The sequence below is a fragment of the Sesamum indicum genome, linkage group LG6 (genome assembly GCF_026168435.1).
Source record: "Sesamum indicum cultivar Baizhima isolate 11 linkage group LG6, ASM2616843v1, whole genome shotgun sequence".
Lineage (NCBI taxonomy): Eukaryota > Viridiplantae > Streptophyta > Magnoliopsida > Lamiales > Pedaliaceae > Sesamum > Sesamum indicum.
In genome coordinates, this window is record NC_142662.1 from 8,891,029 (window position 1) to 8,907,451 (window position 16,423).

Consider the following 16,423-nt stretch of genomic DNA (forward strand, 5'->3'; position numbering starts at 1 on the left):
TCTAGGAAGTGGAGGGGCAAACACATTATTAACATGGCATACCGTGCGCTACTTGGGGCATGCGTTTACCACATTTGGATGGAACGCAACATGAGACGGTTCGAGCACACTTCGAGGTCGCTGGCTACGTTAGCTAGCTTAATCATAGAGGATGTCAGACTACGGATTCTTAGCAAAAATCTTCCTAACTCTGTTAGCTCTAGTTCACTTTATAGATTATGGAGTATCCCTTGGCCTGTCAAGAGATAACATATCATACGAGCACTGTTGTATTATACCTCCTTTTCCCATTTATGAAATTTACCTTTCCCAAAAAGAAAATGTCATAGCATTGATATTGAAAATGCTAAGTTTCTTCAATTTGGTACGTATAAAAGTAACTCCACAATGGGAATGGCATGAATCAAGATCAAGAGCAAGAGAAGTGCTGATCAACAAACCCTAATTAAGCCTTTTCACAAATGTTTTTGTCTGCAAGGCTTTCTCTATTTTTTAATATTTACATATTTTAGTTTTGTAGGCATTTTATATATTTAAATATACATATTTTAGTATAGTATAGGGAAAAAGATTAATTTTAGTCTGTACAGACTGCGATTTTAGAGTTATTGAAATCATTTGTAATTTGGTTTTATCATTAAAAAAAAGTGCAATTTTAAGAAACTCATGTCAATTTCACCGGAAAACCGCATGTGACCAGCACATGACCCAAATTCCGGCGAAATTGTCATGAAGAACTATTCTAAATTTACGAAACATTTTCAATTAAAAAAGAAAATTGCAAAATATTATTTCAACATGACCGAAATTGCCACCCTATAACAGGATTACAATTTGAATTTTCTTCTATAAAATATATTTGAACTGTATTCAATGAGTATCTCATTTTTTAATTTTATATGATGATATGATAATTTGACATATATATTTACCAAAAGTACGATTAGTAAATGATTTAGTAAATTTTTTGTGTTGTTTTGTACACTGAGATCAAATACTACTTGTTCTTCTATTGTATCTTATATAATTGATATACATAATTTAAATCGCTCTAATTATATCTTAATTGTTTGATAATCAGTCTTGTTTTATTGAAACTAATTTTTAATATCATTTCATTCAGAATTTAAAAATACATTTTTAGATAATCTTCTTTATAATAACAACAAACTCCAAAAATTACTAAATTGGTTTTATATGTATTTACACTTTATTAATTAAATATGCGGATTACCAAGTTATGTATAAATGTTTACATAATTTAATGTGTATCTCACACATCTTTTCTAATTAAGTTATATGTAATTTATCATATATATATTACTAGCATAATTAACAAGTTTTAACACTTTACCTTTTGTTAATCAGTTAGCAAAAATACTTAAATTATTTCCATTTAATTTGTATTAATTTCCATTATACTTGTCGAATTTATCTTACTAGTTTTGATTAAAAAAAAGTTACATATAAATATTTTATAATTAAATATAAGGTAAATTATCCTTTTGTTTATCATATGTTCAATAAATATTATGAAAGATATCATTTTTTTTTATTATTTCATGTTACCAATTAAAAATTTAGATTTTCTTATCAAATAAGTTGAGCTCGAACTTAGTTTTTTCTTTTTAAGTTATCCCAAGCCGAGCTTGATTACGAGTCTTAAAATTGTGCTGAACTCATACCCCTACAATTATCCAAACAAAATATAGAGAGAACAAGGAGCCAAGGGCTATATACTACCCAACTCGAATTAGATTTTCTGTTGCAATTCTTTGGGATGGCAATGAATACGGATTGGACCTGGATCTACAACCTCCCAGGTTGGGGCAGGTTTTGAAACATTAAACGGGCTTTGGAGCTGGCCTGCGTCTTAGTGTTTGGACCTGGACCCATCTCAAACTCGTTTTAACTTTTCTTTATTTGTATTTTATGTATTCTTATATAAAATATATTTTACATAATACAAAATATATGCATAATTCATTTATACTTACATGTGATAAATATATTTAATATTTTTATAAATAAAATAATAATATAAATAGTTCATATGTATTTAGATTTAATGTTTATACAAGTACCACATATCTAAAAACTTTTAATATTTTAATGCCTATAACATGCACATACAAACTGACAAAAAAGTACAAACCTTTCAATAATATAATAGTCCCATATTTATAATATTATGATTGTATTATTTTTCAAAAAAGTATCCATTTTAATATTTTAAAAATATTAACCAAGTCCATGGGAATAACGTGGCGGGTTTAAGTCTGGACGGATCCAGGTTCAAGTTCGCGTCCAAGATATTCTTACAGGAGCGAGTCCTGAGTTTTATCATTCCCGTCCAGACACACCCCATTATAACCCCTAGCAATTTTTTTTGCAACTACTATTTTGTTTTTCAAATACACGCCGCGCGTGCAATGTATTGCTAAAATGGAATGAAAGATGCATGAATAGAAAATTCGACCAATTACATAAGGTGTTTGCAGTGTATGACTCCTCTAATAGTATCAACGACCAGTTGGATGATGATTTTGGTTTTGGAGCTTTATCCATATCAAAAAATGCTGGAACTACTCTAGTGCATTAAATTCTCTAGCTATCTTTTCCTATCAAATTATCTTTAATTTTGGGCGATACGAACATAATACAAGTAAGGGGAAATAGCATTTTTCGTTCAATATCATAGGCCCTTTCACTTTTGGTCCTATTGGTACATGATTAACACTTTTGCTTTCGTAATTTTTAAAAAGTAGCAGTTTTGGTGAAACGACACATTTTTAATAGATAGTAATGAAAAAGGCCATGTGGCCATCAAATACATGAGACCGACAGTGCTACTTTTTTAATATTATCGAACCAAAGTAAAAATCACCTAACCAAGGGACTAAAAGTGTAAGCACTAATGGCCATGTGTTTTTGTTAAAATATCTTGGAGAATGAGGCATAGAACCAAACTTCCTTTTTTTTTTTTTTTATAATAAGTTAGGAGACAAAAAATGAGAACCTCATAACAAGGATTATAGTAATTCATTATGGGATATTCAAGGAATAGTAGAAGGCTAAATGATTAAAATTAATAAGAACAACTATGCTTCACTAGAAAAATAAAAGCTACTCCCACAAGAGTGAATGATATAGGAGCTATGTATCTACACAAAAAAAATGATGCACCTAAAAAACCCACATTCTCGAACTTTTTTGCTCTCATTCAAAGACGAATAGCCAAAATCAAGAAATAAATAAAAAATAAAATAAAAAATCAAATGGGTGTGGACACACACACAAAATATATGAAATACTCTTTAGTAGTCTCTTATTAAGTTACCTTCCATGGATACAGGCGGTTCCAATTCCATAGCTTTCCAAAAAAAAATATCACTTTCTCTTGCTGCCATTATAAAAAAAATAAAATAAAATAACTTCACAAATCAAAACCTTTTCACATGAAATCAATTGAACACTTGATTGCGAAACTAACCAATGAGAAAGGAAAAAGAAAACTAGAAACTAGCCAACAAAAATAAGATTCTATAATTCTCAATTAGTGAAACATAAAATAAAAAAATATGGGACGACCACTGTGTCTTACTTGCAAGCCATGAAAGAACTCAATTGCATGGCAAGAGGGGAGGGGGCTTATATGCACCTCGTCGTGGTTCAGTGAAGGTGTCAGAGGCATTAAGAAAAATACAAGTAAAATTTTGTATCGAATTTCACTGAAATAAAATGAATTTGATGGAGCTTGCTATCTGTGTTGAGAAAAACTAGAGAGAGGATTTGGGGGGAGAATGATGGTTTGTTTGCTGGAGAGATTGGCCAAACTGCTCTTTTTAGGTTTTCCAAAATTTTCATATGAAATGGAAAAGAGTCAAGAAAAGATAAAATCTTGACTAGGATTATGAGGAATTTATTATAATAAAAATCTTGCATAAAAGTCACCAGTATTCACACGGTACCCCATCCTTCTACCAAAACTATTACAACCTCCCGTAGGTTTTGTATAGTTTATAAAATCAGATATTTTATTATTCTCAAATTAGAAAAAAAAATCTTGAATTTTGATGTGTGAAAAAATCTTTTATATGTTTAATTGAAGCGTGATTTGCAATTGATTATTATTTTATAGATATAGATATTTTATTTTTTATTTGTTTATATCAAATACAAATGCTCTTTTTCTCAAGCTGAAAAATGATTTTATTAAACATTTATATTTAAATAAAATCGAGATGTCACATTCTTGAGATTATGATAACGCCATTATCTCCAGTTTCTCACTGTTCTTGAATAGGACCAAACTTATAAAATCTTAATTATTGCCATAAAAAGATGTATCAAAGAAGTAGGTGGAAAAAGACACATGATGCAGTATATTCTCTATCTTTACTATTGCATTTATATTATTATAAATGCCAAACCACAACCTCTCTAAATATTGTGTGTGGTCTTATTTACGACTGATGAACGCATATTTTTATCTATAAACCTGGTTCACAAAAATAATTAAAGTAAACTAGACCATTTTAAGTAAAAATGTTATCACTTTCGAGTAGATAGGTATGAATTATAATCACAATTCATTAATGAGTATTTAATTTTTTGTCTTTTTGTTTTTGTGGATAGAAAAAAATTGTGTATTTTAATAATCTTAAAAAAAGAAAAAACTATAGTCATTAATTTAGTCAATTTGAAATCAACATATTTAATTTGATTTTCTAATTGTCATTCTACTTTCAATTTTACTTTTCCATATTTACATACCAAATCAGAAATGAAAATGCATTAATGAGAATTATCAAATGCAATCTTGTGATGAATTTATATTGCCATTACAAGAAATGCAAGTAATGAATACAAATTCTCTATTTTTGGCCAAACTTTTTAATCATTGTTACTGAGTTTTAGTAAATTTATTGGATAGGGAACAATGAAAATGTTCTGACACATTGAACAACAGTTAATGAAATAATTTTCATGTGCCCATCCCATCTTTTTTTCACCCAAAACAACAAATTCTACACCAAATCTGTCATTGAACAACAGTAATGAAATAATTCTCATGTGCCCATCCCATCTTTTTTCACCGAAAACAACAAATTCTACACCAAACCTACAAACCAACTGAAAAAAAGAAAAAATCAAACAAATTGGCACCACCAAATAAGAAAATTACAATATAATCTTGAATAATAAATGTGAACATTTTTTAAACAAGATGCTGCATCAAGTATCCTCACATCCTACTTAATGGTTGTTTAGGTTTTCCTGTTTTTTTGATAGGTATGCATCTGTTCAAATATTTTGGGTAATAGTGTCTCATACATTTTTTTTGCTTTTTTTCTCATGTGGCAAAATAATTTGATTAAATATTTTTTTTTCAATAAAATAGGGATTTTACATACTTGAGATTGTGATAACGCCAGAGTCTCGACTTTCACACCTTTCCACAATACCACTAAACTCATAAATTCAAGATGCATAAAAGTAGTAGGTGGAAAAGACATATCTGATGCAATGTATTATCCAACTTTACTATATAAACTTGGTTCATGAAAGAAATCGAAGTAAATTGAGCCATTTCAAATAAAACTATTATCACTCTCGAGGAGATGGACATTAATAATAATCACAATTCATTAATGGCTATTTGATTTTTTTTTTTTTTTTGTGGATAGAACAAATTGTGTGTTTTAATAATCTTTAAAAAAAGGAAAAACTATAGTCATTAACTTAATCAATTTGAAATGAATATATTTTATTTGATTTTCTAATTGTCATTCTACTCTTAATTTTTCATTTCCATATTTTCATACAAAATCAAAATAAAAATACATTAATTAGAATTATCAAATGCAATCTTACTATGAATTTATATTGCCATTATAAGAAATGCAAGTACTTAGTACATCTCTATTTTTGGCTAATTTTTTGAGTCATTGTTATTGAATTCTAGTAAGTACATTGGATAGGAACAATATAATGGTGCAAACACATCGAGCTGCAGATAATTAAATGATTCTCTTGTGCCCATTCCATCATTTTTCACATAAAACAACAAATTCAATACCAACAAGCAAACCAATTTAAAAAAATCAAAAAAAAAAACATCAAATCTGAAATTACAGTGTAATCCTTAATAATAAATGTGAAGATTTTCTGAACAACATGCTGCATCCGGCATGACTCACATCCAACTTAACGGTTATTTCAATTTTTCTATTTTCTTAAAAGATATGCATCTGTACAAATATTTAAAGTAATAGTGTCTCATATCTTTGTTCTCGCTCTCATTTTCCTAAAATCCATCCCCCTCCAAGAAAGGGAAAAAAATTCCCACAGATTATAAAATGAAATTAATACCATCCCTTGTCAGAAATATAAATAGTTTTCGAACAAGATGACACAATCATTATTCACATCCTACTTAAATTGTTCTTTCCCCAATTAAAAAAATAAATAAATTGCAACCAATTATAAAAAGAAATTAATACATTCCCTCGAATAGTCTTGTTTTCACAAAATGCCATTGAGTCATGACTTATCTCCTTCTGAAATTGTTATTTCACATAGTCTTGTTTTCTTGCAAAGTATACAACCACTCGAATATTTATTGCAATAATGTAAAATATATTTTTCCCATCTTTTTTTAAAATATTTCTAAAATCCCTCCTCTAGAAAAGCAAATAAATTGCCCCTAATTGGAGAATGAAGTTACAATATCAACTCTTGCAATTTTTCCGACGTAGGTAATTTTTCTTTTTTATAATTTACATTTGTAGAAGAAATTTGAATACTTTAAAGGTGTTTATCGAAATACCTAATTGAACACCTTTATGTTCTTGAGGTATTTATTTTAGGTTGTATCTACTTAAGTTTTCTTGAGATCGAAAATGAGAATAAAAACAAACATCAAGGAAGAAATTGGAAAAATAATCAGAGGAGACAGTTGGAAGACTGAGCATGTATTTTACCTTTTTGATGGGTTCCTTGGGTATCATTTTTTCAGTACATATAAAAGTTAGAATTACCTATGATCATATGGCTGCTGCTTTACAGACTGACACAGAGCCATGTGTAGTTTATTTCTATTACTAAAAACATTTTAGTTGATGTATGTGTTTATACTTTAGAAAGATTTCAAAAAATATTCTTGTGAATATGTTTTCTCATTCTGGTACTTCAAAAGCACGTATTCGACTTGTTTGACAACAAGCATAATGGAATTCTTGAAAAAGGGAGACAGACCTATAAGAATTAGTTTAAAAATTACTTCAAGATGTGAGCTTTACAAACTATCAATTTGCTGTTGGGTTTGGACATCAGGAGCAACAACATTTAAGGAAGGATCATTAGTTTATTTTTTCTATTGTTTGTTTATGACTTAGTTTATGTTGATTTAGGTTGTCTTTGACTTACATTTGTTGATTTGGGTTGTACTTTGACTTATGTTTGTTAACTTGCGGGTGCAGATATTGATATTATTTAGTGGTATTTGGATGATACAATGATATTAATTATATTATTATTGGTTGTATTATGACTATCTTTTTGGTTAATATTTATTGCTCTTGGTTTGAAAAATTTAAATTTTGGTATTGATTGAATGAATTTGATGGTATAATTACCAGCATATTAATTTGGGTACAAAAATTAAAAAAATCTGCCAAAAAAAAAAAAACAAACATTATAGACGGATTTGAGACAGAAATTTGTAAGGTTTTACAGACGAAATATTTTGTGCATTTCAGAGACGGGATTAGAGACAGAATTAACAAACAAAAACTTTACCTTTAGAGACGGAAAGTTCTATTTTTATAGACGAAATCAGAGACGGATTGCCGACGAAAATTAGAGACGAATTACCCTAAAACTTTGTTCTTGTTTGTCCAGCGAATCAATAACGGGAATCTTCCGTCTCAGAATTAGAGACGGAATATTTCCGTACTTAGCCACGGGGCTTTCAGCCACAGACTACAGCGACGGATTTTACTGTCGCTAATTTATTTTAGAGAAGGAAATCATAGTTTCAGAGTTGAAAATTTCCTTCTCTGATACCCTATTTTCTTGTAGTGAAATTATAAATATGAAAATTTTTCAAACAAGATTCCACATGAATCATGAGTCGCCTCCTATATAAATTGATCTTCACATTTTTCTATTTTAGTGACATATATGCATCAACTCAAATATTTAAGGAAAAAATGTATTAAATATCTTTCTTCCTTCTTTTTCTTAAACTCCTCCTCAGCCCCCCACCCAACAATTAAAGAAGAAAATCAAAACAAATTGTCACCACTAGAGAATGAAATGGTAATATTATCAACCATAATAGATGTGAAATTTTTTTGAATCAGGTGCAACATTAATCATGTCTCACCACATATGTACTAGGGTTGTTAATGGGTAAGGCCTGGCCTTACTCAAGCCCATGAAAAGAAAAAAACTAGACTTAGGCCCTATGAATATTATTTGACCAAGGCCTATCCATAAAAAATAGTAGATTTTGTTTGGATTGGGTCACTACCCATCATTTCCTTCAGGTTATATATACCAAAGTGCTATCAAATACCTCTAACATATATCTACATGTGAATATTCAGTGTATCTCATTTTCTTACAACAATTGAGGAGATCCAAGTATGATAAGAACCTCACAAATAGGGCTGGTCTTACACCAGAGCTTGAGGATGGGGTTAAGACTTTCACAGAATGGGTCAATTATCAGCATGGACATATGGATGGAGACAAAATCAGGTACCCTTGCCGGAAGTACAAAAATACAAAGTTCAGAACACCCAACATTGTCAATTATTACTTGTGTATGGGAGGATTTACGCTAGAATGTGATAACTGGACTTGGCATGGCGAGGAGAGGGTGCAGGAGTACTTTGATGCTGTGACTGCCTCTTTAGTGCCGACGAAGCAAACCCTAGCTGCTCATGAGGAGGGTAATTATTCACATTGGAGTGATGGCACAACAGATGGATTGGGCATAGAAGATGGTTTTGATGCAGCTAAGCCGAGTTATTTTTTTCTTCTCATGATGGTATGCCTGATGATGGTACGAGGTTCTGTCTTACTAATGCCGATCCTAGTTCATATTATTACAATGGTGGCCCTTACGATTATGCATTCGGGTTGGTAGATTGATTTTATGATGTAGTGCATGCTACAGACCATCCGTTATGCAACGGTTGTACCTAATCTCAATTTGCATCTCGTGCTGAGTTGGTGACTATCAAGACGGACAATCACATTTCTGAGCGATCATATGATCGAATATTCTAGTGGGCTAATAAAATATTGCCCTCCGGTCACATCATGCCGAGAGATTACTATAGTACGAAAGGGTTGATAATGGATTGGGTTTACCCATTGAAAAGATTGAGGTGTCTGAGAATGGTGACGTGTGAGAATGGTTGCATGTTGTATTAGAGGGACGATGAATGCTAAAAGTTTTGTGGAGACACTAGGTACATGCTGACGTGGGAGCGACATACCGGCCGCAAGAAATCACTTTATGTCGTTCTTAGGTACCTATCGCTTACTCCCCGTTTGTAGAGGTTGTACGCCTGGAGAGCAACTGCGGAGCACATGACGTGGCATGCCACACATCAGATGGAAGAGGGCTCCATGTGTCATCCTTTTGATACAGAGGCTTGAAAGCATTTTCACCGGACGTATCCTGATTTTTCTGAAGAGTTGAGTAATGTTCGGCTAGGTCTTTGAACAAAGGGGTTTGCATCGCATGGGCTGTACGGTCGTACTTATTCATATTGGCTCCTTATACTCGCATCGTACAATCTTCTCCTGGGTATGTGCATAAGTTATGAGTACATGTTTATTACGATGGTGATCCTTGGCCGTTCTATCCAAAGCGTTTGGTTGAAAACCTGTTACAATCGTGGCATGTGGGTGTTCGAACATACGATAATGCCACAGACAAGGAATTCATTATGTGGGCGGCATTGATGTGGATTGTGAATGACCTACCAGCCTATGGGATGGCATCTGGATGGAGTATCGCCGGCATTATAAGGTGTTCATTTTATATGGATGGTATACGTGCATTTCATATATAGCACGGTAAGAAGGCGTGCTATTTTGACTGCTACAGACAGTTTCTCCCTAAAGATCATCCCTACCAAAGGAAAAAGAAACCCTGACAAAAAATTATGTGGAATATAAAGTTGCTCGCTTGATTCTGATAGGAGAGAAGATCCGTGATTGGGTTGCAAACATCAGTCCTGTAGTTGAACAGCCGTGGGCACTGCCTTGCAGCTATGTTAGTGCCTACAAGTGGACGAAAAAAGCATCTTCTGTGATCTTCCATACTGGGCAACGCATCTTATCGAACATAACGTTGATGTCATGACATTGAGAAAAATGTGTTTGACAATATATTCAACACCGTGATGGACATAAAGAAAAAGGGAAAATCTACTTAATGTTTCTACTTTGCATTTAGAATGCATGTGTAAGATACCATTTTTTAAGTTTTCTTTATTTTGAGATTTATTTAATATAACACTATTGATTAAAATTGACTACAAAAATCGAAGCATTGTCCTCGATTTTTGAACCTAGAATTATGTCGTTTACACACAAATATTGGGCTAAGATGCAATCCCCTGTGGAGAAGCTCGAATACCCTAATGTTGATCTTTAAAGAAGATGTATATTGGCGTAATCCTTCAAGTCCCTTAATCCTCCTTCGACCTATTCATCATAAAGTCTAAATGAACTTGAAAGACTATTTCAGGAGTTGATAAAATGGTCGGACCAATACTAGACAACAATTTGAAGAATCTACGCCGTCAGTATTGGATTTGGAGTCTTCGACCTCAAGAGCGAAAGCCAAGGGTGTTGGATGCGAAATGAGGAAGAAGGATGAAGCAAAGTCAGCCGCTTCATGCGCTTTGAGCGCTCCTGTCGCCTTGATGAGCGAAGGTAAAAGGAAAATTGGAATAATGGCTTGGCAGTCAAAATTTACTTATAATGTTTGCACTAAATTGCCAAAGGGCATTAGAAGATGGAGTATCATGAACTCCCTTTTGCCCAAATTATGGCATTTGTAAAGTAAACATGATTACTATTCATATTCCCAAGTGTTGGACGCTTGTTCTTGAAGCGCATTTCTGCAAATGGTTTGCAGAAATAAAAAGAATTGAATGCTAAGATAGGTAATCTTGAAGCTAAGGAATGGCTAAGCCATTACTACAAAAGCAATAAGGCTAAATAAACTTAACAAATAGCATTCATGTTGAAATAGTATGCAATTATGTAACCTACCGTGATTGAGTCGTTAGTCAATGCAAACATCTTTTGGAGTCTATGAATGTCGAACCGCCTTCCTTTTCCCTTTACCAATGCCCAACTGGGCAACAGTAGCGCTCTATGCGCTTTCAGTAGCTGATTTTGTCTTACCTTTCTTCTTCCAGCATCGGGCCCCTTTACCTTTTGCTTTTGAGGTCGGTGCCTCCCTTACCAATACGGACGATGCAGACGTTTCAATCATTGTCTCATACTGGACCAACATATTTATCAACTCATGAAGGTCTTTGTTACGCCCACTCATGTTATAGTTCACAATAAACGGGTCAAAGGAGGGAGGAGAGACTGAAGGATCACGTCAATGTACGTCTCTTTTTCAAGATCAGCCTGAGGTTCTTGAGCTTCTCCACAAGGGATAGCATCTTAACCCTATGCTCCTATACAAAAGACCCTTCAATCATCTTGGCACCGAAAATACTTTGATGACAACATATCTAATATGGCGGTCTGGAACCACATAAACCTGGCTCATGCGGAGCATTATCGATTGGACATCATCATGCCTATCGTACTCTTTTTGGATGTCATTGGTCATTGACGCCAGTACAATACTGTGAACCTTCCAGTTTTCCTCATGCCACTTCTCAAACCTCAAACATTCTTCGCATGTGGACCGTTCCGCAAGGCCCGAGGAAGAGACATATCCAAAATATAGGTCTAGTTCGTGACAATCCTAAGATTTTGCAGCTAATCATTGTAGTTCGTTCCATTAAATTTATTATTCTCAAGAATTATAGTGATTGGATTCTTAGACATCTACATCAAATGTAGATAAAAATTATAGTAGATTATTGTAATATCATATATCAAGTTTAAGACTTGGTCTTCAGTCATTAACCCGTCCCACTATTTCTTCAAAAAGCCAACCACTCTCAAGTGGGGTTTGGGTTTTTCGAAAACCATTTCCTAGTGGGCTTGGAGTCCACAAACACAATTCTCCATGCCTCAACGATTCACACGGAACTAGGCTTTATGGGAGGTAATCTATACCTTTCTCATCCAATGAGATTCCTAAGTTATTTTGTCGCCTCTCTTCACGTGATCCCAAGGACTCCAAGCGAGTCATGCTACTCAACGTTAGGCCCTTTCCATCAACCAAATGAATATCTCAACTTTCGAGCCCCACGACTCGTGAGACAGAAAAACAGTAGTATATTCCATTAGTTAACAACAATAGTTAGCTTTCTCCCATTCCAAATGTGCCATTACTCATGAGACCACGAATGGGTGAAAGTAGCATCCACACCACATTGTTGTGGATGGAAGGCTTGAATTTAATCAAACCATTTGGATTTTAATCCATTCTGGGCCTAATATTTTATTTAGACCATCCAAGTAAGAGTTAAGTTTGCTGTAATCGAGACCTCATCATTATAAGATTTTTCCATGCATCAGTTTTAATAAGTGAGTATAAAAAGATGCATTCCAATCACATCATACTCCAAATATTAAAACATACACCACATTACAAGCCCAGCACGCCCCTGTTGATGATCACAATCCCAATCCTTAGTGACCTACTAAACCCACAATGAGTCTAACTATTACAAAATAGAAACACATTATCATTCTAATGGGTCTTCCTCTTTGTTCCTCTTCCATCGTGAGCTTCATCCAACGGGCCTTAGGCTTCATCTCCTTGGAAGCTTATATTTATTCAAAATAAATGAAACCCGTTATGCATTATAACTGAAATCGGAAACCCAATCAAATGTTAGGGGAGTGAAAGGGCACCGCGAGGTACGAGTGGATCGGCTTAGGGGTGTAAAATAAATTGCATAAAATAAAATAAAATCACAATGAAACCATGATTTCAAGGGGTGTACCCTTGGAGTTCCCGAGTATTGATGTATTTAATAAAATTAAATAACAATGAATTTAATGGGGCTATTGGTATAATGAAAAACGAGAGGAACAAAAATCGTAAATAAAGAATTACCTTTTCTTGATTTATTTTGAACCTCCTTCATTGAGTCGTTCACCCAAGGCCTCAATGTAGAGATCCTCTAAAGCTGCATCTACACTACATCGGAACTTGAGCTTCCTCAACTTAATTTGCTAGAAAAAAATTGAGGAGAAGAACACACCAAGTGTGCTCAAGAGGGGGGGTTTGGCTGAGTGGAAAAATTAGGGAGAGGGATTTTCTTGATTTGTTATGTATTCATTAGTTATTCCAAATAACTAATATACATATATATATAGCTTCAATGGATGCATTAAAATATGTCTAGGTTCATTTAATCATCCACAAGGTAATAATCTGTTATTCCAAATAAAGAATGACTTATATGGTATTTTTCAAAAATGATTTTGGTAGTCAATAATGTCCTTTATCAAACATTTCCACCAACTTAATTAATGGGCTTGGGCTGATTTTAATTAATTAAGATATCATGCACAATTAATTAAATCTAATTTAAATAAAGTCCACGTAATTAAGTCCACAAATATTTAGTCTAATTAAATATATGAACCCAATAAGCCTTTATTAAATAATAAGTCCAACTCATTAAACAATAAGGGCAAACCCAATACAAATTAATCCAATCAATTTATCATTGGGCTTATCCATCCAATGGATCCCTCTCATATATAAGTAATCCAATTACTTAGGGAATTAATTCTCAATTGATTCATCGTCCCTTCTCGATTTGTGTGTGACTCTTTACGTTTACCTATCAGCTAGACTTGGACTAGTGTCTGATATTATTATTAATTAAGTTTAATTTAATAATAATTCTTGATCAACCTTTGATCAAGAAAGCTCGTCAGCATGAGTGGCCTTCTAGCAAAAGTCCGTTGCACTAGAGACTAATCGAAAATCTATGTGAACTTTTAGGTTCTCGAGTCTATACGGGTACAGTCCTTCTGTCTACCGTGTACCGTCTTTCAGCCTTAATACTTGAGATCGCGTTACGCCAAATTGCTCGAAATAGAAACCCCCTATTCCTATTCGACTAATGATTGTGGCTACAGCTTTATTGAGCATAGATGCATCTCCAAGTGCATAGGATATACCTCTGTCACGTTTTGACAGGGGACGAATCCTCTTCTAGGAACTCATCGTCCTCGCTACATATGAATACACTAAATAAGGCTTATGATGATCATGTTTGAGACACGATCACCTCTTGCACAAATCTAAGATACAGTCATCACATGCACACAACTGTTATAATTCCTTAAGTGTGAGGACTACTCCCATACTGTTGAAGTCGAGGACTCAAGTTATACTGACCAAGCTTCAAAAGCTTCCATATGACGATCCTCGTGTTTTCAGTTCAGTCGATTCGACACTTAGTCAATTGACCAATTAAGATCGCATAGATGTCCCACATCTGTCGCCGATGAAACACAACATTCATCAAATGAATGCAACTCTTAATGCAAGTCTCCATAGGACACTTCGATACCCATTCTAGTGGTCCTCGACTTGGAACATTTCAGACCCAACCCTAATAGTTGGTTCCATGACCTCCATCCAATGAGCAGTCCAACTGTTGCATGGTTGTTCAAGATGGTCTGTGTGCTTTGTTGTAATGTTTAATAGAAATGCAAACATAAATGTTATGAGCACAACAAATGAAATGCCAATAGCGAATACTCATTTTATTCATTGAATAATGTTACACAAAACTAAGTTATTCATTGGTCAGTATAGTTTACAGGCATGCCAATCCAATTGGTTTTCAGATCACCTACTCCAACAATCTCCCACTTGATCTAAGCCAATTATCCATTGACCTCAAATCCATATTATCCAGATGCCGAGCATGGGCCATTTGCGACATAGGCTTAGTAAGTGGATCCGCTGTGTTTTCTGCTGAGCTGACTCGTCCACCCTAACATCACCTCTGCTCACCATCTCTCTAAGTAGATGTTAGCATTTAAGAATATGTTAGAAACGGTGATGAGATCTTGATTCCTTTGCTTGTGCTATTGCCCAGTTGTTATCGCAAATGATAACTATGGGCTCAACAATGCTAGGTACCACATCCAACTCTTGGATGTAGTTTTTAATGCAAACTGTTTTCTTAGTTGTTTCCGAAGCTGCCATGTATTCAGTTTTCGTGGTGGAATTCACTGTGGTATCCTGCTCGGAACTTTTCCAAGCAACCATATCATCATTTAGCTTGAATACAAAACCCGATTGAGACTCGGTGTCATTATCATCCGACTGGAAGCTAGCGTCGTTGTAGCCTTCCAATATCAATTTTCCACTACTGTAAATCAAGAACATATCTTTAGTCCTTTTCAAGTACTTAAGTATTGTCTTGATTGTCCTCCAGTGGGCCTCCCTAGCGTATGCCTGATATCTGCTCATCATGATCAAAGCATACGCGATATCGGGCTTGGTGCACTGGACAACATACTGAATGCTTCCTACGGCTGAAGCATAGGCGATGTCCGACATCCTTTTAAGTTCTTCATCAGTATTAGGAGACTGCTACTTGGACATCTTAATCCCATACCTCATGAAAAGGAATCCTCGTTTTGAGATCTCCATCTTGAATCTCATAAAGACTTTCTCAATATACGAGGATTGGGTCAACCCTAACATCCTTCTAGATCTATCCCTATATATCTTGAAGCCAAGGAAGTAAGTGGCCTCACCCATATCCTTTATGGAAAATTGTATGGACAACCATACTTTAATATCCCCTAACATCTTAACATCATTCCCCATGAGTAAGATGTCGTCTACATAAAGCACAAAGAGCGCAACCGCTCTCCCACTAATCTTCTTGTATACACAAGGATCAAATTCATTCTTGATGAAATCATAACACCGTATGACTTCATCAAAACGTGTGTTCCAGCTTCGGGAAGCTTGTTTGAGACCATAGATGGACCTCTGGAGACGACAGACCTTCCATTCTTCTCCAAGACAAGTGAAACCCTACGACTGATCCATGTAGATCTCATACTCAACGAAACCAATGAGAAAATTTGTTTTCACGTCCATCTACCACATTTCATGGTCATACTATGCTGCTATGGCAAGCAGAATCCGAATGGACTTGGCCATGACTATGGGCGAATAGGTTTCCTCGATATCGACCCCAAGTCATTG

The 16,423-nt window shown here is 34.2% G+C and overlaps 1 pseudogene; it reads right to left on the bottom strand.

Annotated features, from left to right (window-relative positions):
• Window positions 1-15,247: 15,247 nt before the first annotated feature.
• On the bottom strand, window positions 15,248-15,763 carry LOC148787710 (secreted RxLR effector protein 161 pseudogene; annotated as a pseudogene).
• Window positions 15,764-16,423: the final 660 nt, after the last annotated feature.